Source organism: Octopus bimaculoides, chromosome 1 (assembly GCF_046866305.1).
Source record: "Octopus bimaculoides isolate indiv1 chromosome 1, ASM4686630v1, whole genome shotgun sequence".
Classification (NCBI taxonomy): domain Eukaryota; kingdom Metazoa; phylum Mollusca; class Cephalopoda; order Octopoda; family Octopodidae; genus Octopus; species Octopus bimaculoides.
This window is the reverse complement of record NC_142928.1, coordinates 185,740,232-185,762,731: the sequence shown is the minus strand read 5'-3', so window position 1 is coordinate 185,762,731 and position 22,500 is coordinate 185,740,232. Positions and strand designations below refer to the sequence as shown.

General features: G+C 37.7%; 1 protein-coding gene across 8 annotated transcripts in view; it reads right to left on the bottom strand.

Annotated features, from left to right (window-relative positions):
• Positions 1-22,500, bottom strand: part of LOC106877847 (high affinity copper uptake protein 1) — a 120,603-nt gene that overhangs the window by 49,039 nt on the left and 49,064 nt on the right. The window contains exon 1 of one of the 8 annotated variants that reach the window (XM_089363972.1): positions 5,628-5,777. The exons of 6 other annotated variants lie outside the window; for them this stretch is intronic. The gene's annotated coding sequence lies outside the window, so the exon portion shown is untranslated. Of the gene's footprint in view, positions 1-5,627; positions 5,778-22,500 lie in introns of those variants that run through there. One more of the 8 variants, XM_089363985.1, reaches the window with a different exon arrangement.

Genomic DNA, 22,500 nt, shown 5'->3' with positions numbered 1-22,500 from the left:
GTCCTTGTGATGTGTGTGTGTGAGAGAGAGCGCAACCGTATGTATGTGTGAGGGTGTGTACATGTGTGTGCGTCTGTGTGTGTATGTATGTGTGCATCTGTGTGTGTGCGTGGGAGTGTTTTGTGTGAATGTGGGAGTGTGTGTATACGTGAGTGTGTGTGTGTCTCTCTCTGTGTCTGAGTGAGTGTGTTGTTTTAAATACCCATTGTGGTGTGTGTGTGTGTGTGTGTAAGCAACCGTATGTGTGTGTGATGGTTCATATGTATGTGTATGTCTGTATGTGTATGTCTGTATGTGTACGTATGTTTATTTGTGTTGTGTGTTGGTGGGGGTGTTATATGTGTGTACGTGAGTTTGTGTGTGTCTCTAAGTATGTTTGTGTTTGAGTTGTCATTGTGGTGCGTGTGTGTGTGAGGGAGCAACTGTATGTGTGTGCATGAGGGTGTATGTGTGTGTGAGCATGTATGTGTGTGTTGTATTTATTAGGTGTCCTTGTACGTTGGGTTTATCCAGGTGAGGTGTATGTGTGTGCATGTGTGTTCCGTGTATGTTGGTACTGGGTATGCGTTTGTATGTGTGTGTACGTGGGTATGGTTTGTGTAGTTTCCTGGTGTATATGTGTACATGTGTGTGTGTGCGCTGTAATTGTGAGTGATTAGTTTTGTTTGTATTGTTAGTACAGTATATGTGTGTATACGTGTGCGTGTGTTTGTGTGAGTGCGTCTATGTGGCTTGTATTTGTCGGGGAGGTGTGTCATTGTGTGTGCATGCTTCTGTGCATGTGTGCTTGTGGGTGTTTGTTGTGATTGTTGGGATTGTATTGTGTGTGTTTTTCTTTTGAGTGTGTATGTGACATTTTTACTGGGGAACAGGCGTATGGTGTTTGTATGTGTGTGTACATATGTATGCAAATATGCGTGTGTGAATATGATTTGTGGTTGCCGGAGTGGTGTGTAGGTGTGTGCATGTACCTGTTTACATATGTGTGTATGGGTGTTGGTTGTGGTTGCTACAATTGTATTGTAAGTATATATATGCGCATGTGTTCTTTCTTGAAATGTATGTGGGTTTGTGCTCTGGTGTGGAGATACTGTGATTGTGTGTGTGTGTATATATGTGTGTAAGTGTGTTCGTGTCGGAGGTTTGCATTGTATTGATGTGTGTGATTTTGCGTATCTGTGTGTCTTTGTTTTGGGCGTGCACCTGGGGAGGAGGCTTATGTTAGAGTATGTTGAGCTGTGGTCTGTATTTTTGAATAAGATTATTTTCCTTATTTATTCGTGTTTGGTCAGTGGTGTTGTCTGAGCATTGGTATAATGGGAAAACTAGGAATTTGGGAGACTTGTTTTGTGCACACAGATCTAAATGCCCACTGAGTGGTATCTGTCTTGTGGTGGGATCCCTCAATTGTTGGCGGTGGACTGTCATCCTTTCTCTGAGACTAAGGCTCGTTTGCCCTATGTATTCTTTGTGGCATCCTTCACACCTTATGGCATAAAGTAAATTTTTTGATGCGCAGGTGAAGTTATTTTTTATGACAAAAGTGTGTCCCGACTGGAATCTGTATGTTGTTCCTTCCATGAGGTGGATGCAGGTCCTGCAGTTGGAACGACCACATTTTTTGACAGTAGGTGGTGGGCTTGTGTTGGGCAATTTTGCATTCGTGAGTAGGTTTTTTAGGGATTTGGGTTGTCTTTTACTTTTTATTATTTTATGGGTTGCGAGTACTCTTTTTAGACGTGGGTCTTGATTCAGTAGTGGGATGTTTTTGTATATTATTGTGTAAGCTTCTGCATTTCTAGGATTGTGTGTTGAGAGATATGGGAGACTATTTAACGTGCCGTGTATGTGTTTCGGTTTTCGCAGGTCATGAGTAGCAATTGCCTTGGCCCGTTCTATTCCATTGTCAACTAATGATGCTGGGTAATGTCTTTCGAGGAGAATTGCCTTCAGTTCTTCGAGTCTTTTATTTCGAGTTCTATAATTAGAAACAATTGTGCAAATTCTTCTCGCAAGGTTGAAGGGAATGTTTGTCTTTGTATGTTTTGGGTGATTGGAGGTGAACAGAAGGTATTGCTTGGAATCAGTCGGTTTGTAATGAATATCAGTCTCAATGCTGGTACCCATTTTTACAATGAGAATGTCAAGAAAAGGAAGTTGGTCTTGACTGTATTCCATTGTAAATTGGATATGGTTGTTGACACTGTTAATTAGAGTTTTGAAGTCAAAGAGTTGGTCGAGTGTGTGGGACCATAGGATGAGGCAATCATCCAAGTAACGTTTCCAATTCTTCAACAGGTATTGGTGGAAAGACAGGCCGTATCTAGTTTTGGATTTGTCATAGATCTGCAATTCTAAGTAGGCCATCACCAGGTTTGCATATGTAGGGGCAACTTTAGTCCCCATTGCAGTCCCTGATACCTGTCTGTAGGTGTTATCATTAAAATTAAAAAAATTGTTTTGAAGGATAAACTTAAGGCCCTCGATGATGAATTCTTTTTTTATTCTTTCTGGGATCTCATTGGGGTATTTTTCTAGCCAGAATTTAATGGCTTCCAGTCCATATTGATGTGGGATCGTAGTGTAAAGATTTATTACATCAAAGGAAACAATGAAAATGTCTTTATTGGCATGTTTGGGTAGATGATTTAGTAGGTCCAGGTCGTCTCTAACAATACTTGGTATGTGGTGAAGTATTGGTTTCAGGAGGATATCGATAAAGTTGCTTAATCTGTGTGTTTCACAGTTTGGGCCTGCCACAATTGGTCTTAGTTTGAGATCAGTGGGATGTGGTACAGTGATACAGGTGGAAGTGGACTTTTTGCAAGCTTCAGAAATAGTTTTGCTCTTGTGGATTTTTGGGAGTCCATAGAGGTTGCTTGTTTTGCAATTAAAGTTTGTTAGGTAGTCGCTTTCCTATATATATATATATATACATATATATATGCATACATACGTATATGCATATATATATATATATGATGTATATATGTTTTGTCGGGTGCATTCAACGTATCTGACCTCCAAACCTACCTCAAGCCACTTTTTTTCCAGAAAAGAAAGGTGGAAGGGGTGGTGGGAACCTCAAAGTTTCCCACCAAGGGAGTTTTGTACGTGGTTTTTTTTTTCTTTTCCAGATTATTTTGCATAGTTTCAATGAATGTGACATCGAAATCATGCTTAAACGGATCCTTTTTCCAGAAAAGGAAAGATTTGGCTGCTATTCCTAGCATGCTCTGCTACCATGTAACAGCTATTTGCATTCACATCAAAATTTACCAACATTTCTTTCCATTTATTTTTTCCACTTTATGGAAGTCAATATTTTCTTTTGACATCCACCTCAGTTAATTTTGCTATTCTCCCAGTTGTATACTTTCTTGAAGAAAAGCCTCACATTATCTCAAAGTTACAAGAATTTGCTAACATGATTTGTTTATTTTTTTAAAAGATTTCATAGAGGAATTAGATACAAGGGGTTTTGGCTGCTTTAAACACTAAAGTTTTAAAAAGTGCCAAAACTATAACATCAACTTTTTTGGCGTTTAGAACCCCAAAACAGTACTTTTTGGTTATCTCACCCCTATTAAAAAATTGCCCTATTAAAAAAACTAGGTTATCTCCCCACTAAAACATTGAGTTTATGTGGCAACGAGATTGGATTAAAAGAGTTAGATCCTTTTGATTCAATACTTAAGGTATCGTCCAGTGAAGGTTGGCTTGCAATATACCAACCTTCACTGGACGATACCTTAACTTCAATTCCCACCATCCATACAGTGTAAAGAGAGGAATTGCTCAGTGCCTAAAACATCGAGCAAAGAATATAAGTAGCGATCGTGATACCCACTACGAAGAAATGATCAAGCTCAGTAACAATCTATTAAGAAACAACTACCCCAAGAACATACTATCTACTCCAATTATGAAGAAAAGAGAGGATGAAACCAATAAACTGTCTACAGTCTGTCTACCCTATGTGAAAGGCCTCTCCGAAAAGATACAAAAGATATGCGGCCCATATGACATCAGGGCAGTATTCAAGAGCAATACAACACTTCCCAAATATCTCCTTCGGGTAAAACCACCAACAGAAGAGAATATGACCAAAAACTGTGTGTACTCCATCTCATGCAGCTGTGGTAGGTTATACAAAGGCGAAACATGCCGCCCCCTCAAAATAAGGGTAGAAGAACATCGCAAAGCTGTGACACGAGGAGATATTGATAAATCGGGTATAGCTGATCATGTATGGCAAAATGGAGACCACCTCCCCCTGTGGGATGAAGTTAAAATAATAGACAGGGAACAACACTGGAAAATACGAAAACTAAAAGAAGCAGCACATATGCTAGGACACAACAACCTCCTAAGCAGACCGAGTGCAGATATGAATAGCATATGGGAACCAGTATTGAGGAAGGATAGAAAAATAATAGATTTATAAGCCCTAAAATTCACTCCATAATTGCCCACAGGCATATGGCGTAGTGGTTAAGAGCGCGAGTGGTTAAGAGCGCGGGGTACTAACCCCAAGATTCCAAGTTCGATTCACGGCAGTGACCTGATTAATAATAGTAATAATAATAATAATATAATAATAGTAACATCGTTAGGAATGAGAACCCAGGTTCAAAATTTCCCCAAGACACCTGACAAAGGCTGGAGGGTATATCAGCCGAAACGTATTAACAACAAACAAGATGAGGACAAATATCCGTCAAATGTAAATAATGTTTGTTTTAGAGTTAAAAAATGCTGATTTTATAGTTTTAAATTTTAAAAACATTAAATTATAAAAGGCTGAAAGAATGACACGTACAATATTGAATATGTTAAGACAATCTGAAAACAATAGAAACATAAATGTTTACTAGTTTTTATGAAATTTTGGGATTGACGGACTGGAGTTAACAGAAGGTAAATGTAACGGAAGTTAATTAGTCCAATAATGATTTTCAAAGTTAACTTAAAAGTTAAATCAACAACGAAAATGTTAGCTTTGTTAATTAAAGATTAATGGACTTATGCCCAGCTCTGTATGTGTATCGCTAACCACTACACACATTTTTTTTCTCTGCTTGTTTCTTTCCTTATTTCTTTCTGTGTTCCTTTCTGTGGAAGAGCATAGGCTCAAAACGTTAAAGACTTTTTCAATTCCCGAGTGTTATACTAATACATCTGTTTGTTTTCTACACCACCTGTCTTCTTCTGTTGTTTTTTGTGAATCCTCCCTATATATATACATATATATATATATATGTATATATATATATATATATATATATATATACACATATACACACACACCATATGCATATATACAGGGTGACCCAAATGTAGGTTTACAGTTATCACGTAAGCACTTTGAATTTCTTTTAAAACATTTTATTACATTTAAATTTCTATGTTACAATTAACTAAATTAGCATAGAATAACGGTTTCGTATTTTTTTTAATAATTAAGATCTAAACTATTATTATATGAATGCGAAAGAGATACTTGAATAACTGTAAACCTGTATAACGGTTAGTAACATAGAAATAGGGATGGTCTTTGATGGATTGGTAATAGAAAAATGGGTTAACAAATATACATATATAGTGAAGAAATGTTAAATATTCACCTCAGCTTGCATGTAAAACCTCACGTGTTACTGCTTGCTCTATGAGAACAAAAATAATCAGGAAAAATGACAAGTGTCCTCTCTTAATCTACACCTACGATGACATTTGACAGCAAAAGTCTATTCAAGCATTCACCACAAAAAAAAATCATTACGCTAACCAGGATATAGAATAAGACAACATTTTAGTTTCTAAATGTTTACAACCAATGGCAGGAACTGATATGCTTTGACAAAACAATGCAACACTTTCAGTTTGATTAGACTCATAAATACCCATATTTATATTATTAAAACAGGTAAATAGAGCTAAAAAATGAAACAAGTTCTCCTATTAATAATTCTCACACATTTTTCTTTTTCACAGTTATATCCTGTATTTTCAGTGTGAGCGGCTTTCAAATCCTCTTTTATTTAATTTCTCTAACTTATTTCTTGAACTGAAATTTGAGTGAATACACAAACACCGAAACCAAAACAAACAGGTTACACAAGAGATCTGAGTAATATGGATGTAGCTACATCATTCACAGGACATGTAAACAATTGAACTTTTGAGTGTGTTGGGACGTGTATCTTTTATCATGTACTTGTTTCAGTCATTAGACTGTGGCCATGCTGGGGCATGGCCTTAAAGAACTTTTAGTTGTATGAATCAACCTCAGTACTTCTTTCTTTCTTTCTTTTTTTTTTTTTAAAAAAAAGCTTGGTACTTATTCTATCAGACTCTTTTGCTGAACTGCTAAGTTACACAGACATAAACACATCAACACCAGTCATCAAGCATTTGTGGGGGACAAACACACACAACATAACCTCACCCATATATATATATATATATATATATATATATATATATATATATATATATATATATATATATATTCAAATTACACTGAAAGTAACAAAGTTTGATTTAGAAGCGCTGAGATGTATTGAAAGGTAAGGAAATAATTTTATTTTCAAATGCAGGATAATGCTAATAATATAGCATGAACAGGATAAACTACCCATATTTTGCAGAAAAATGCATCGGCCTATATATATATATATATAGGCCGATGCCAGTGCCCCCTGACTGGCTCCTGTGCTGGTGGCACGTAAAAAGCACCCACTACACTCTCGGAGTGGTTGGTGTTAGGAAGGGCATCCAGCTATAGAAACATTGCCAGGTCAGAATTGGAGCCTGGTGCAGCTGCTGGCTCTCCAGACCTCAGTCAAACCATCCAACCCATGCCAGCTTGGAAAATGGACATTAAACGATGATGAGGATGAGGATGATAATATATATATATAAAACATATAATTCTATAAATATAATTATAGTAAGGGCACTAATGAGTAGCACCACATGCTAGAAATAGATGCCAAACGGCTCTAAGAACTACATTATTTATCACACTGGTACAGGCTGAAAGAAAGGGAAATGAACAAAAAAGATTTTTTTTTTTAATGGTTTGACCATAGATCAATTTCTAGTTTAGTATGGTATAACTGAGTTATCCCTAAACAAGAAATCAATCCATCATTAAACTATTCTTAAAAAAAATCATTTTTGTTCATATTCCTTGCTTTAAGCCTGTGCCAATGTGGTAAATAATGTAGTTCTTAGAGTCATTTCGCATCTATTTCTAGCATGTGGTGCTACTCATTAGTGCCCTTACTATAATTATATTTATATAATTATGTATTTTGTATTAATCTTTACCTATATGGTTTATTACATGCTGGCTACTTGATGAATCTTTGTGGGTTTTCGTCACTGTTTACAATTTTGTTCCAATTGTTTTCAAATTTAGTATATGGATTAAGTTTTGTATACTAATTATGAAAAGGAAATTCATTTTTCCTATAAATCCATAATTAAAAAGTTATTAGCCTTTAAAATTTGCAAAATTTGAGTATTTTAGCCAATCACAAGCAAGTATTTTACACATCACTGTGGCGAAAGGCTCTGTTTCCATAGTAACTAAAGAAGCTGTGCATGCACAGAAGGAGGAGAAGGAGATGCGAGAAAGATATTCTTCTTACTATGATAATACTCTTGTGTTTTTCTCCGTCACAACATATGAATGACAGCCATCCGAGTTGATAGTACCAGGGTAGATAAAGCAATTAAGAGTATGAAGACCGGGAAAGCCCCCGGCCCATCAGGAATCACTGCAGAGATGCTCAAAATATCTGGCAGTGTTGGCTATAGCCTAGTCACCCGTATTACGAACCAGGTGATACACGAAGGAGTCATACCCAATGACTGGTGTAGCAGCATCACAGTCAACTGCTACAAAGGTAAAGGTGACGCTTTAGATACAAATAATTACAGAGGCATCAAGCTGTTAGATCAGGTTATGAAAGTTACAGAGAGGGTCATAGCCCAACTAATTAGGGAGCGAATCAATTTAGATGAGATGCAGTTTGGGTTCGTGCCAGGTAAAAGCACTACTGATGCCTTATTTCTAGTGAGACAGTTGCAGGAGAAATACCTAGCTAAGGATAAACCTCTGTACCTGGCTTTCGTTGACATGGAGAAAGCCTTTGACAGGGTCCCCCGATCCCTTATCTGGTGGTCAATGAGGAAACTTGGGATAGAAGAATGGTTAGTGAGAGCTGTGCGAGCCATGTACAGAGATGCTGCCAGTAAGGTGAGGGTTGGAAATGAGTACAGCAATGAATTCCGGGTAGAGGTAGGGGTCCACCAAGGTTCCGTCCTCAGCCCCCTCTTATTTATCATAGTCCTCCAGGCAATCACAGAGGAGTTCAAGACAGGTTGCCCCTGGGAGCTCCTCTATGCTGATGACCTTGCCCTAATTGCGGAGTCACTATCAGAACTAGAGGAGAAGTTTCAGGTGTGGAAGCAAGGTCTAGAATTGAAGGGCCTTAGAGTCAACCTAGCTAAAACCAAAATCCTAATAAGTAGGAAGGTAGATAAAACACAAACCCCTTCAGGTAGATGGCCCTGCTCAGTATGTAGAAAAGGAGTAGGTAGTAACTCTATAAGATGTACCCGGTGCAAGCTATGGACACATAACAGGTGCAGCAACATCAAAGGCAGGTTAACTAGCAAGTTAGTTTTTGTTTGTGGCAGATGTTCAGGTGCAATAAAGACTGTAAACAAACAGGAAACAACTTCTATCTCATTCCAGGGTGAAAAACTAGAGGTAGTCGATAGCTTCCGCTATCTGGGCGACCAAGTTAGTAGTGGGGGTGGGTGCGCTGAAAGTGTAGCTGCTAGAATAAGAATAGCCTGGGCAAAGTTTAGAGAGCTCTTACCCCTGCTGGCGACAAAGGGACTCTCACTCAGAGTAAAAGGCAGACTGTAGGACGCATGCGTACGAACAACCATGCTACATGGCAGTGAAACATGGGCTGTAACTGCTGAGGACATACGTAAGCTCACAAGGAATGAAGCCAGTATGCTCCGTTGGATGTGTAATGTCAATGTGAATACCCGTCAGAGTGTAAGTATCTTGAGAGAAAAGCTGAACATTAGAAGCATCAGTTGTGGCGTGCAAGAGAGACGATTGCGCTGGTATGGACATGTGGTGAGAATGGATGAGGATAGCTGCGTGAAAAAGTGCCACACCCTAACAGTTGAGGGAACCCGTGGAAGAGGTAGGCCCAGGAAGACCTGGGCTGAGGTGGTGAGGCAAGACCTTCGTACATTGGGCCTCACCGAGGCAATGACTACTGACCGAGACCTTTGGAAATGTGCTGTGCCTGAGAAGACCCGGCAAGCCAAGTAAGATCGTTGCCAGTGCCCCTGGACTGGTTCTTGTGCGGGTGGCACATGAGATGCACCATTTTGAGCGTGGCCGTTGCCAGTACCGCCTGACTGGCTCCCGTAGGATTTTCGAGCGAGATCGTTGCCAGTGCCCCTGGACTGGCTTGTGCCGGTGGCACATAAAAGACACCATTTCGAGCGTGGCCGTTTTCGTGCGGGTGACACGTAAAAGCACCCACTACACTCTCTGAGTGGTTGGCGTTAGGAAGGGCATCCAGCTGTAGAAACTCTGCCAAATCAGACTGGAGCCTGGTGTTGCCATCCGGTTTCACCAGTCCTCAGTCAAATCGTCCAACCCATGCTAGCATGGAAAGCGGACGTTAAACGATGATGATGATGATGATGATGAAGGAAGGAGTGATAGATGAATAAGGAAGGAAGGAAGGAAGGGGTGATGGCAAACTGGTGGTGGGGGCGTTTCAACTGTGTGAGCATATGTGTATGTATGTAAAACATGTGAATGTTTGTGTGTGTAAAACGTGTGAGTGTGTGTGTGTGTGTGTGTGCACGCACATGCAATGTAAGTGGGATGGTGAACATTCAACGCTGAAAAGAAAAATCAAACTGCTTTTCAATTCTGTGTGAGTATATGTGTGTGTGTGTGCATGAATAAGGGAAGTAGCAATGTTTTGACATGCTGATGACCCCCCACCCCCACCCAATGATGGAAGAGGCAGCAAACACGCTGTTTTCTGATTGGCTGAAAATTCTGAAAATCATCAAACTTTAAACACCTGTAACACTTTTGCAAAATTTTTCTGGAATAAATGAATACCAAATTCGCATTCAGCATTAAAAATTACAATGATACAGGCGCAGGAGTGGCTGTGTGGTAAGTAGCTTGCTTACGAACCACATGGTTCCGGGATCAGTCCCACTACGTGGCACCTTGGGCAAGTGTCTTCTACTATAGCCTCGGGTCGACCAAAACCTTGTGAGTGGATTTGGTAGATAGAAACTGAAAGAAGCCCATCGTGTATATATATATATATATATATATATATATATATGTATGTGTGTGTGTATGTGTTTGTCCCCCCAACATTGCTTGACAACCGATGGTAGTGTGTTTACGTCCCCGTAACTTAGCAGTTCGGCAAAAGAGACCAATAGAATAAGTCCGCAGTCGATTTGCTCGACTAAAGGCGGTGCTCCAGCATGGCCGCAGTCAAATGACTGAAACAAGTAAAAGAGTAAAAGAGAGTAAAAAAACTTTTTTTTGAAGATAATTGTAAACAGTGACAAAAACCACACAGATCCTACTTGATAAAATCTTATACAGATTTTATCCTTGATTATAAAGATAAATATAAATCACTCCAACCAATTTATTTACTGTGGTATTATTTTGATCATATCAGCATGTGACTGAGATGAACGAATTAGATTTAGCTTGTACATAAGCATGAACATTTGTATATGCGCTTGTGGATACATTTATTCATGTGGGTATGTATAAATGTTTATAATCATGTACTTTGGGTTACATCCCTAAACTGGAAATTGATCTATGATTGAACCATTTAAATAAAACCTTTTTTGTTCATTTCCCTCAATTTCAGCCTGTGCCAATGTGGTAAATAATGTAGTTCTTAGAGTTATTTGGCATCTATTTCTAGCATGTGGCACTACTCATTAGTGCCTTTACTATAATTATATATTTTGTATCAGTTTTTACCTATATGGTTTATTACATGCTAACTACTTAATAAAATCTTATATAGATTTTATCCTTGATTATAAAGATAAATATATATATATTACGGAGATGAACTTGCATAGCAAGTGACCTGATCTGAGATCGTGTGCTGGAATGAAAACAATTGCAGCGTGGAAGGTGTTTATAAGCCATTTAAAATAACACACAAAAGCCGTCAGATTCACTTCAACATTTAAATTTAATTTGTCAAAATATTTTCATCGCTTTGAGACCGCGACCTGTTCACTGACAAAATTGTGCTGCATATATATATATATATATATATATATATATATGTATATATATATATATATATATATATATATATATATATATATATATATATATACATACATATATATTTGATAGGCTTCTTTCAGTTTCTGCCTACCAAATCCACCCACAAGGCTTTGGTTGGCCCAAGGCTATAAAAGACACTTGCCTAAGGTGCCAAACAGTGGGACTGAACCTGGAACCATGTGGTTAAGAAGCAAGCTTCCTACCACACAGCCATGCCTGCAGTTGTATGTGTATATAAGTGCAGGCAAGGTTGTATGGTTAAGAAGTCTGCTTTTCCAACCACATGGTTCTAGGTTCAGTCTCACTTCGTTACACTTTGGGCAATTGGACAAGTGTCTTCTACTGTAGTCCCAGGACTAACTGGATTTGGTAGACAGAAAATGAAAGAAAGCCTATTGTACATAGATGTGTGTTTATGTATATCTATGTATATATGTATAAGTGTATGAATGTGTTTGTGAGCATGTGTGTGCATGGGGTATATATATATATCTGCCAGGGCTGTGGAGTTGAAACAAAAAACTTTGACTCCGACTCCTCTTTATGTAATAAAGTGATTGTGGTCTACATATCTCATAAAGCATATGCATACGCTTGAACTTTGGGTAAGCCTATATGTTATAACTGGTTTATATTAAAGAATAAAGATATTGCGAGTCAGTCGTTATAGTTTTACCGACTCTGACTCCAGCTAGCCCTTAATTGTTTCCGACTGACTCCACAGCCCTGATATCTACAGGTATAGTTGTGTCGTGAAGACGTTTGCTTCACAATTATGTGGTTTGGGGTTCAGTCTCACCATGAAGCACGTTGGGTAAGTATCTTCTATCATAGCCCGGGGCCAGCCAATGCCTTGTGAGTGAATATGGTTGATAGAAACTGAGAAAGCCCACTGTCTTGCTATCATTTCATTTCTTGATCTGTTTTGTATTTTATAAAGTTCTATGACAATGGATGCATCCTCTGAAAAGTCAAATCTCCACACATGTAAGGATGAAGGTAGATCAGACTCATCAGGCTGAATGTAAGATGGCTATCATCTGATAAAATTAGGTAATCATCATATATCATCATCATCATCGTTTAACGTCCGCTTTCCATGCTAGCATGGGTTGGACGATTTGACTGAGGACTGGTGAAACCAGATGGCTACACCAGGCTCCAATCTGATTTGGCAGAGTTTCTACAGCTGGATGCCCTTCCTAACGCCAACCACTCCGAGAGTGTAGTGGGTGCTTTTACATGCCACCAGCACGAAGGCCAGTCAGGCGGTACTGGCAACAGCAACGCTCAAAATGGTGTATTTTACGTGTCACCTGCACAAATATGTCTATGTATATATTTGAATGTATAAAAATAAGTGTATTATTAAAATGTGTGTGTGAGTGTGTGTGTGTGTGCAGGAGCATGTGTGTGAGTGTCTGTCTCCACATCCTGCATTAATTGTAAACAAGTTTGCTGACATGTGAGTGGTGTCATTTGTTTGGAATCTTCAATGAAAACAAGCCCAGGCTAGGGTCGATATGGCCTTGCATGAAAACAGTTGAGGATTAGTGACAGGAGGATTATCTACACATAAAAGAATCTGATGATAATGATATATAATCATCATCATCAGTCATAACTGTGACATTAAGATGTCCATTCTCCAGTCACATGCTATCAGATTCAGTCCCAGTGCATGACAACCTCAATGTCTTCTCCAATAGCTAGCCCTGGATCAATCAATACCCAGTGAGGGGAACTATAAGAACCTCACCACATAACTAGATAGATATACATATATATATATATGTGTGTGTATGTGTACGTTCACTTCTTTGTGTGATTGTTTACAATCTGCACTGCATTACAGTCCCAAACAGTGATGTCACATTTGTGACAGGGCTGCACACAGTGACAATTGCTGGTATTTCTGGTTAGCAAAATGTCTGTTAGCTCTGCACTTTTGAATTCCTCTGAAATGAAAAACATGTAAGGATTGGTGACAAGAAAAGAGCACCCAGCTGTAAAGATCTTGCTTTAAGTATCTTCCCTACTATAGTAGTGTGGCAAACAGATGCTAAACAAATGAACAGATGGACTATATATAGTCAACTATATATATATATATATATACAACATATGAGGGTGTAGCAATTTCTTGCTGAACAACCACAAACAGGATTTGCTTATAGTAATCAAATTTTTGTGTTCACACAAGCTAACTTCCTCCATGAAATCGACATTACCTGTACAACTGCACCGTGTGCCACTTGTCGATATAAAATGAAGTGCCTTGCTCAAGTACACAATGCAACGTCTGGTCTGGGAATCGAAACCACGATCTAACAATTGTGAGTGCAACACCCTAACCACTAAGCTACGCACCTTCACACATAAACACACACACACACACATTTGGAGCAGTTGGCATTAGGAAGGGCATCCAGCTGTAGAAACCATGCCAAATCGGATTGCAACTTGGTGCAGCTCTCTGGAATACCCATTTCAGTCAAATCGTCCAACCCATGCCAGCATGGAAAGCAGAAGCTAAAAGATGATGTATCATCATACACACATTATCATTGTTTTAATGTCTACTTTATGTAAGGATCAGACAGAATTTGTTGATGGCATATTTTTTACAGATGGATGCCTTTCTTGTCACCAATCTTCATTTGTTTCCAAGCAAGGTCGTATTTCACCAGGCCGGACATGTTTGTTATGGAAGATTGGGAAGGAATGCTGTTCTATAACCATCACATGATGTCAAGACAAGGACACATGCACACATATATGTATACACACATACACACATATGTATACACACATACACACAATGGAACTCTTTTAGTCTCCATTTACCAAATCCACTAAGAAGAGTTTGGTTGAACATAGCCATAGTTGAAGACAAAAGTTCCATGCAACAGGATTAAACTTGAAATCACATGGTTGGAAAGCAAGCTTCTTAACCACACGGCTATGCCTGCACCTGACAGATATTATAACCTAAGTCTGACTAATAGTATAGGAGCAGAATTTAGTAAATATAAAAACATGTACAAACTCATGATGTGAGAGAGAGAGAGAGAGAGAGAGAGAGAAAGAGAGAAGAGATATATGAGCCTAGAATTGGTGTCAGTTATAACAAACTCTTTCTTTCTTCAAGTTCCAACTTGAAATCTTTGAAATTTCAGGTGCTTTCATAAATTAAAACTAAATAAGCAAAAAAAAAAAAAAAAAAAAAAAAAAAAAAAACAGAAAGACTTAAAAGACCCCCATCCCACAACAAAAAGCATCCATTTTTTAAAGCTATACCAAAAATCAAACACAAATTGAAATTCAAATAACAGAGGCAAATCTGAATCATTAAATAAAAAAAATATTTCAATTGTTTCAGTAGAAATTCTATTTAAAAATTCAGTTCAAATAGAAAAAATTTTTTTTCTAAATCTTAATTTTATAAAAAAAAAGTCCAGTTTTAGGAACTTTAAACTCTCAAGAATAAAGATTTCAACCAAAACATCCAAAGGCAACAAAAAATAACAAAAAAGAAAAAAAAAGCCCACAAAATAACCAGATTCAAAAAAGCCACTGACACCACCACCACCATTGTAGGTATACATACCTATACACTTTTGTTATTTATATTTATTACTTTGCACATAGTCTAAATGTTTGTGCATGCACACATGTATGTATGTATGTATGTATGTATGTATGTATGTGTGTGTGTGTGTATGTATGTGTGTCTTGCCAAAACCTACACTGGAGTTTATCACAACCTTGCAGCAGATCCTGTCGAGCCAGCCAACCCATGCCAGCATGGGAAACAGACATTAAGTGAACATGCTGATTTTGTTTTCTTTTTTCTTTAATGTCTTGCAAGTACTTGGTGACCCTGTCAGTGCAGGTGCCCCTTAAAAGCACCCAGTCCACAATGTAAAGTGGTTGGCATTTGGAAGGGCATCCAGCTGTAAAAGCCTTGCCAAAACTGACCTCACCAGTGCTTGTGCCATGTAAAAAGCACTAAGTCCATTCTGCTGAGTGGTGGGTGTTAGGAAGGGCACCCAGCTGTAAAAATCCTGCCAAAACTGATCTCGCCTGTGCTTCTTATGCCATGTAAGAAGCACTCAATCCACTCTGCTGAGTGGTTGGTGTTAGGAAGGGCACCCAGCTGTAAAAATCCTGCCAAAACAGACACAGAAGTCTGGTGCAGGCTTCGGCTTGGCCGGCGCTTGTGGTACTGCCCCACCCATGTTAGAATGGAAGACAGATGTTAAACAATGATGATAATGATATATATATATATATATATATATATATATATATATATATATATACACACATACATACACACACACACACACAAACAACAAGGCTCTGGGTTCAGTGACACTGAATGACACTTTGGATACATGTCTATGAAACTAATCAATGCCTTTTCAGCAAGATAGGCAAACAGAAATTGAGCAGAACCACCTCTCTCCTTCATAATTGTGTGTATTTGTGTGTGTGTGTGTGTGTGTGTGTACATGTAAGTGTATGTGTGCATGTGTAACTGTGTTGGAATATCATTTCCAAGTGTCTTAGCACCTGTGTTGTGGTTTACATTCTCTGATAAGCAAAACTACTGATGTTTCTGACACCTGAGGAGGACTAGTGGAATGGAAATACCTTGGGAAATGGGTAAAAAGAGCCTCTGACCACAGAATATCTGCCTAAACAAGTTTCATCAAACCCATGCCAACATGGGAAAATGGATGTGGAGGTGGTGATGAGATAGATTTTAAAGTAATAAAACTACAGTATTTAAATCTTTTATTATAGAATTTTAAACATATAGGAAAATTTTCACTGTAAAAAGCATAAAAACACACAGACAAACACACATGAATGTTTTCTTAGCTGGTAGGAGCAGATTCACACCAAAGAGTAATGACCGACTAGACTGCTAGCTGGGTAATATTGTTCATACTTGAACGGATGCCACAATGAACATTGTTCGAATTCTGCTGTACCACAGGGAACCTCATGGCAGAAACTCCTCCCTCCAAACAGTGCAGGGGACCACCATTTATACCCTGCCAGTTCCTGTCATGCACTGATAAAAATATCGAGCAAGGGAGATAACTCTCTATAAAAACCTGCAGAGCATCTCAAAGTCTTAATATACACAAGATTTATATGCAAGCTGTTGTATGGCTGCAATCCAATGATTGAAACAACTGAAAGAACAGTTTAAATGATATGTTAATGGTGTCGTTCTCACCAGTCTTTGAGTGCTTGTGAATCTATGGGCAAGTCTTATGCAAACATTAAAAGAAGAAAGCTTTTCCATAAATAACATGGAATTTAATTTAGTCTCATCTGTTCTAGATACGATGATGCATGGCCTAGAGGTTAGGCTGTTGCATTCATGATTGCAAGTTTGTGGTTTTGATTCCTGCACTAAGGAGTGCAATTGCATTCTTGAATACCTTTTATCCTTTGTTTGTTGCAGCCATCAGACTGTAGCCATACTGGAGCACCATCTTGAGTAATTTTTAGTTCAATGAATTGACCCTAGTCCTTTCTTTTTAAGCCTAGTACTTATTCTATAAGTCTCTTTTGCCAAACCGCTAAGTCCTCAGTCAAATTGTCCAACCCATGCTAGCATGGAAAGAGGATGTTAAACAATGATGATGATGAATTCCTAATTTTTGTAATTTTTCTTATATATATACCACATCTAATTTGCCTTTGTATCTTTATATCCTTTGTCTTACAGAACTCATTTGCTTAACAAATAAATTTAGAATAATATCAAGTACTCAAAGATAGCATTACAAGTTAAAAGAAACCAGGTTATTATGTTGACTTAGAATGGCTGTGAAGAAGCTCTCAGTTTATTGTCTTCAACAACCAATAAATATGAAAGGATATTGAGGTCAACATATTTTGGATGATGCTGGTGTAAACTTTTAATTTGGAGAAATATATTTACTGATAATTCTGTAGAAAGTAGTGTTGCAAATATCGGGCAACTTTGTATTCCCAGAGGAGTATAAACAGAAGTTAAAAAAAACAATCATGCAGTGTAAGATGATTATGTCATAGTGAATTAAAATTAGTTTTGTGAATGAATGCTGAAATATTCAATAACAAAAATATTTTACAAATCACATTTTGATAACATATTAAAATTGTAATTTATAAGAATTTTCTAAACAGTGTAGACTTTAATACTTGCTTTCTTTTAGTAAAAGTTACAAATTCATATCTAAATTTATAAGCAGCTTTCTTTATTATATAGTATAGGTATCTTTTTCACATCTAAACTTTGAACATTTGATGTTAAGTTACAGAAGAACAAAAGTGAGAAACTAATTTTATATGTTTGTTTACTGTAAAATCTTTAAGCTAATATAAACATTATAATTAAGTGTCTAATAGATCTCGACCTCAGGCTATCTGGTTTAGATTACACTGTTATTGCTAACATACTGACAAGCTTAATTAAGGACTCTGACTTAAGCATTACCAATTGTATATATGATAGTAGAATACGATACTATAAACACAAAAGATGAATAAAACAAACAAAAGAAGGCAGCGTATTCCGCTAACTGACTTGTGATTGGTAGTTAAAATTCATCCCTCTACATTCTGAGTTCAAATCCTGCTATGGTTGAATTTACCATATAACCCTCTGCAGTTGAGTATCCTTAATCTCATGGGCTCATAGGTGCTGGTGCTACGTAAAAAGCACCCATGCCAGTGCCGCATAAAAGCACGCAAGCAGACTCTGTAAAGTGGTTGGCCTTAGGAAGGGCATCCAGCCGTAGAAACCATGCCAAAACAGACAGGGAGCCTGAACAGCCCTTCAGGCTGGTCAGCTCCTCTCAAACTGTACAATACATACCAGCATGGAAAATAGACATTAAATGATGAAGATGATGATGATGATGAACCCTTCCAATAGGCTTGTGCTTAAATCAATTCATTTAATCATAGCATTCCTTTAAAAATCTACATTTTTAGCTACAAGTATGGCTGTGAAGTTAAGAAGCTTGCTTAGCAACCATGTCGTTTTGGGTTCAGTCCTACTGCACAGCACCTTGGGCAAGTGTCTTCTGCTGTAGCCCTGGGCTAACTAATGCCTTGGGAGTGAATTTGATAGACAGAAACTGCTGGAAGCTTATTGTGTGTGTGTGTCTGTCTGTGTCTGGCTTAAATGGCTTTTAAACACCTTCCACACTGCATTTGTTTTATACATATGCACAATGCACAATGGGTTTCTTTCAGTTTCCATCTACTAAATCCACTCATAAGGTTTTGACTGGTCTGAGGCTATGGTAGAAGATATTTGACCAGGGTGCTGTGCAGTGGGACTGAACCTGAAACTATGTTGCTGGAAGCAAACTTCTTAACCACACAGTCATATCTACCCAGACAGGGTGGAAATCTTCAGGTTAGTGAAGGTTTGAGAAAGTCATATTATGATGGGTCCTTTTGTTTGTTTGATTTTATCTTCTAGGGTAAGTAGTATGTGTGTGTGTGTGTGTTTATGTGTGTGTGTGTGTGTGTGTGTGTGCGTGTGCGTGTGTGTTAGTTTTACTTCTTTCAGTCATTGAGCTGTGGGCATGCTGGAGCACCACCTTGTTTGGTTACCCCAGTAATTATTTTAAGTCTAAGATTTATTCTACTAATCACTTCTCCTGAACCACTAAGTTATAGGAACATAAACAAACCAACACTGGTTGTCAAGCAGTGAAGGTAACAAACACAAACATACACACACACACGAGAGGCTTCTTTCAGTTTCTTTCAACCAAATTCACTCATAAGATATCAGTTGGCCCAAGGCTATAATAGAAGACACTTGCACAAGGTGCCACACAGTGGAACTGAACCCAGAACCACATAGTTGCAAAGCATACTTCTTTACCATGCAGCCATGTTTACATGAGTTTTATTATAAGCTATATTACAGTTTACTATGCTTCATGCTGAAGGTGTAAAAGTTCAACAATGGCTTAGAAATTTCAGTAGTAACCTTATTTTAACCTCTCAATTTCTTTGTTCTTAAATTCATTTGAACAAAGACTTTATGAATAGAAAGAATTTATAAATCATGTACTTAACTGATATATTGCTGACTACTAATCTCACATACATACCAAGTTAACTAGATAATCTCTGTTAATCAGCCATTCTGTTAGACACAACAGTGACTACTCCTTCACACTCTACTATCTTAAAATAATTTAATCCTAGATACACTATGCCTGAATAAGAAAAAACTGGACGTTCACAACTTGAACATCTTTGGTCATAGGAATGGTGAATCAGAGCTGACTTGGGCCTAAACAACATTAACATACACACATAATTGTTTCCATTATAGGCACAAGGCCTGAAATTTTGGGATTAGGGGTGGATAGTCAGTAACCCTAACCCTAACCCAACCCCAGAGTTCAAATGGTACTTATTTCATCAACCCTGAAAAGATGAAAAGCTAAGTCAACCTTGGTGGCATTTGAACTTCAAAATGTCAAGATGGACATGATGCCACTAAGCATTTTGTCCTGCATGCTAACAATTCTGAACATATAATGGTTGATCATTTTTTTGTTTCATTCCTTCATTTTAATGTCTGTTTATTTATGCAAGAAAGTGTTTGATTGGAAACTATTTGCAACATCAATTTACAGCTTGATGTCCTTCCTGATATCGAGTATTCCTCCAGAGTAAGGGAGTTCTTTTAATCCACTGGTCTTCAAAAGTGTAGAACAATTGGTTGTAACAAAGATTGTCAACAGCACGTTATTGTTTCATTCAAATCATGACAAACAAAACTATGGAATATCAACATCCATAAAGAAAGTCCCTCCCTAAACGGGAGGGTTGGCAACAAGAATATTATTCAGCTGTAAAAAAAAATCTACTTCAACGAATTCCATCCAATTCCTGCAAGCATGGAAAAGTGGACAATGATTATGTGTGTGTGTGTGTGCTTCCAAGATATATCTCACAGATGCTCTGGGTTACACATACAATTTGTTGACAATGATTTTCAAGTTTCACTGGTGGTGTGGTGGATTATTCAAAATATGATTTGTAAAATTATAATAAATATTAGATTCAACACATGTATTAAATCCATTATACAGTCACTGTTCATTGATTGCATATATCTAAAATACTGATGCTTAACTTCATGTCTGTGACTGCATGTGTATATATATATGCACATCTATCTATCTATCTATCTATCTATCTAGAGAGAGAGAGAGAGAGAGAGAGAGAGAGAGAGAGAGAGAGAGAGAGAGAGAGAGTCATCTATGAATTCATGAGTCAGGAAAAATATGCACTCGTATATTTGTCAATAGAGTAGGTTTATTAGTCAAAGTATACAGTATTATAAATCCATTTCAGCTGGTCTTACCAATCAGTTTCACACTGGCTATTAGATGACTGGATTTTAGATACCAGTGTGGTTAAGTTACCATGCACTCTTCAGAGATGGCAGGTATAGAAAAAAAAAATGACAACTGCTCTCTGTTGTTGGCAGTGAAAAATGTTACATCTGGCTTGTGGTGGCCTCCCACAACTTCATTTCATCTTTTTTTCACTGCATTCTCAAACTGAATGACATTTTTCACCTCCAATAAGAGAGAGCAGTCACCATATTTTTTTTCCATACTTGCCACCTCTGAAGAGCACATGGTGATAATTGCACTTTTATCTAATACCCAGTGCAAAACCAATAGGTAAGATTAGCAAATTAGATCTATAATACTGTATACTTGATTAATATATATATAAAGGCATATATGTATACATCTTTAATTAATGCATATCAGCAAGGGAGAAAAGCAATGTGTTGAAAACCCCCAAAAACTAGAGACATTTTGTCACTCAGAAATGTAATGAACAAGTCAGTGATTGACCTGTCAGAAATCTGTAACCCACGATGCCTGTTCACAAACTGTGATTGAAATAAATAAATAGAAATAAAATAAATCTTCTAGAGTAAATATAATTACCGAAAAAAAAAAAAACATTTGGGAAAACAGATGTTAGTTTCAGATATTTGGTTTTGAATGCTTGTTTTTAAAAGCAAAGAAGTATAACAACTGAAGATACATGTAGACTGGTTGATAAGAATTTATTATATAGGGGTTTTATCTCACTTTAGACACACCAAGTTAGCAAAGAAACAAAACAGAACAATACTGAATTAAACGTGTTGCAGTATTTTATCATCTTCTCCCTCAACATTTTCTTTTAGATTTTCATATTTTCTTATCAGTTTTTTTACAGTTAGTTTGGAGCAATAAAGTTTGTAAATCCACACACACACACACACACACACACACACACACACACACACACACATGGCTATAAATTCCACTCCCCTTCTCTCTGATTCAATCTTTCACCAGAAATAAACCAGAGAGCACATGTTGAGTATGAATCCCTGGATATCAGAGAACCAATACATTTGTACCAACACCTGGTACCTAATCTGTTTAGAGCAATGAAGGAGCCTGAATGTTGTTGTTTGCCCAGCTGGAAATAATAGCCAAGTTTCCTTCCAATCACGCTATACCATCTTCATAAAAAAAAGAGAGTACAGCTAGAACACATTTGATCATTGGCTTGTTCTGTCAGGATTGACCCGAGACTAAACAGCAGCCATAAAATAACATACCACTCCCCAATGAGGCTACTGTCAGTCAGTACATCAACCATTCTTTATTAATTTCTTTCATAAACACAACAGCATCACTTTACTTGCGCCCTTATATGCAAGGAAGATGTGGAATGTAAAGAAAAAGAACAGGAACTGGCTTCAACATAGAGGGTCATGGAAAGATCTATGCTAGGAAGATCATAGCAGGAGTATATCTGAGATGAGGTAATTCAAAAAGGAAGTGGAGTGAACAATGTGATCACAGAATAACAAAAATGCAGGTTCCACTGAGCCTGACACGTTGCAAAGCTCACAGACAACAGATGGAATCATGCAGTTGTTGAGTGGTATCCTAGAGTCTGGAAGAGACCACACACACACACACACACAGGCATGTGATGGACATCTACAGTTTCCAATCTACCAAATT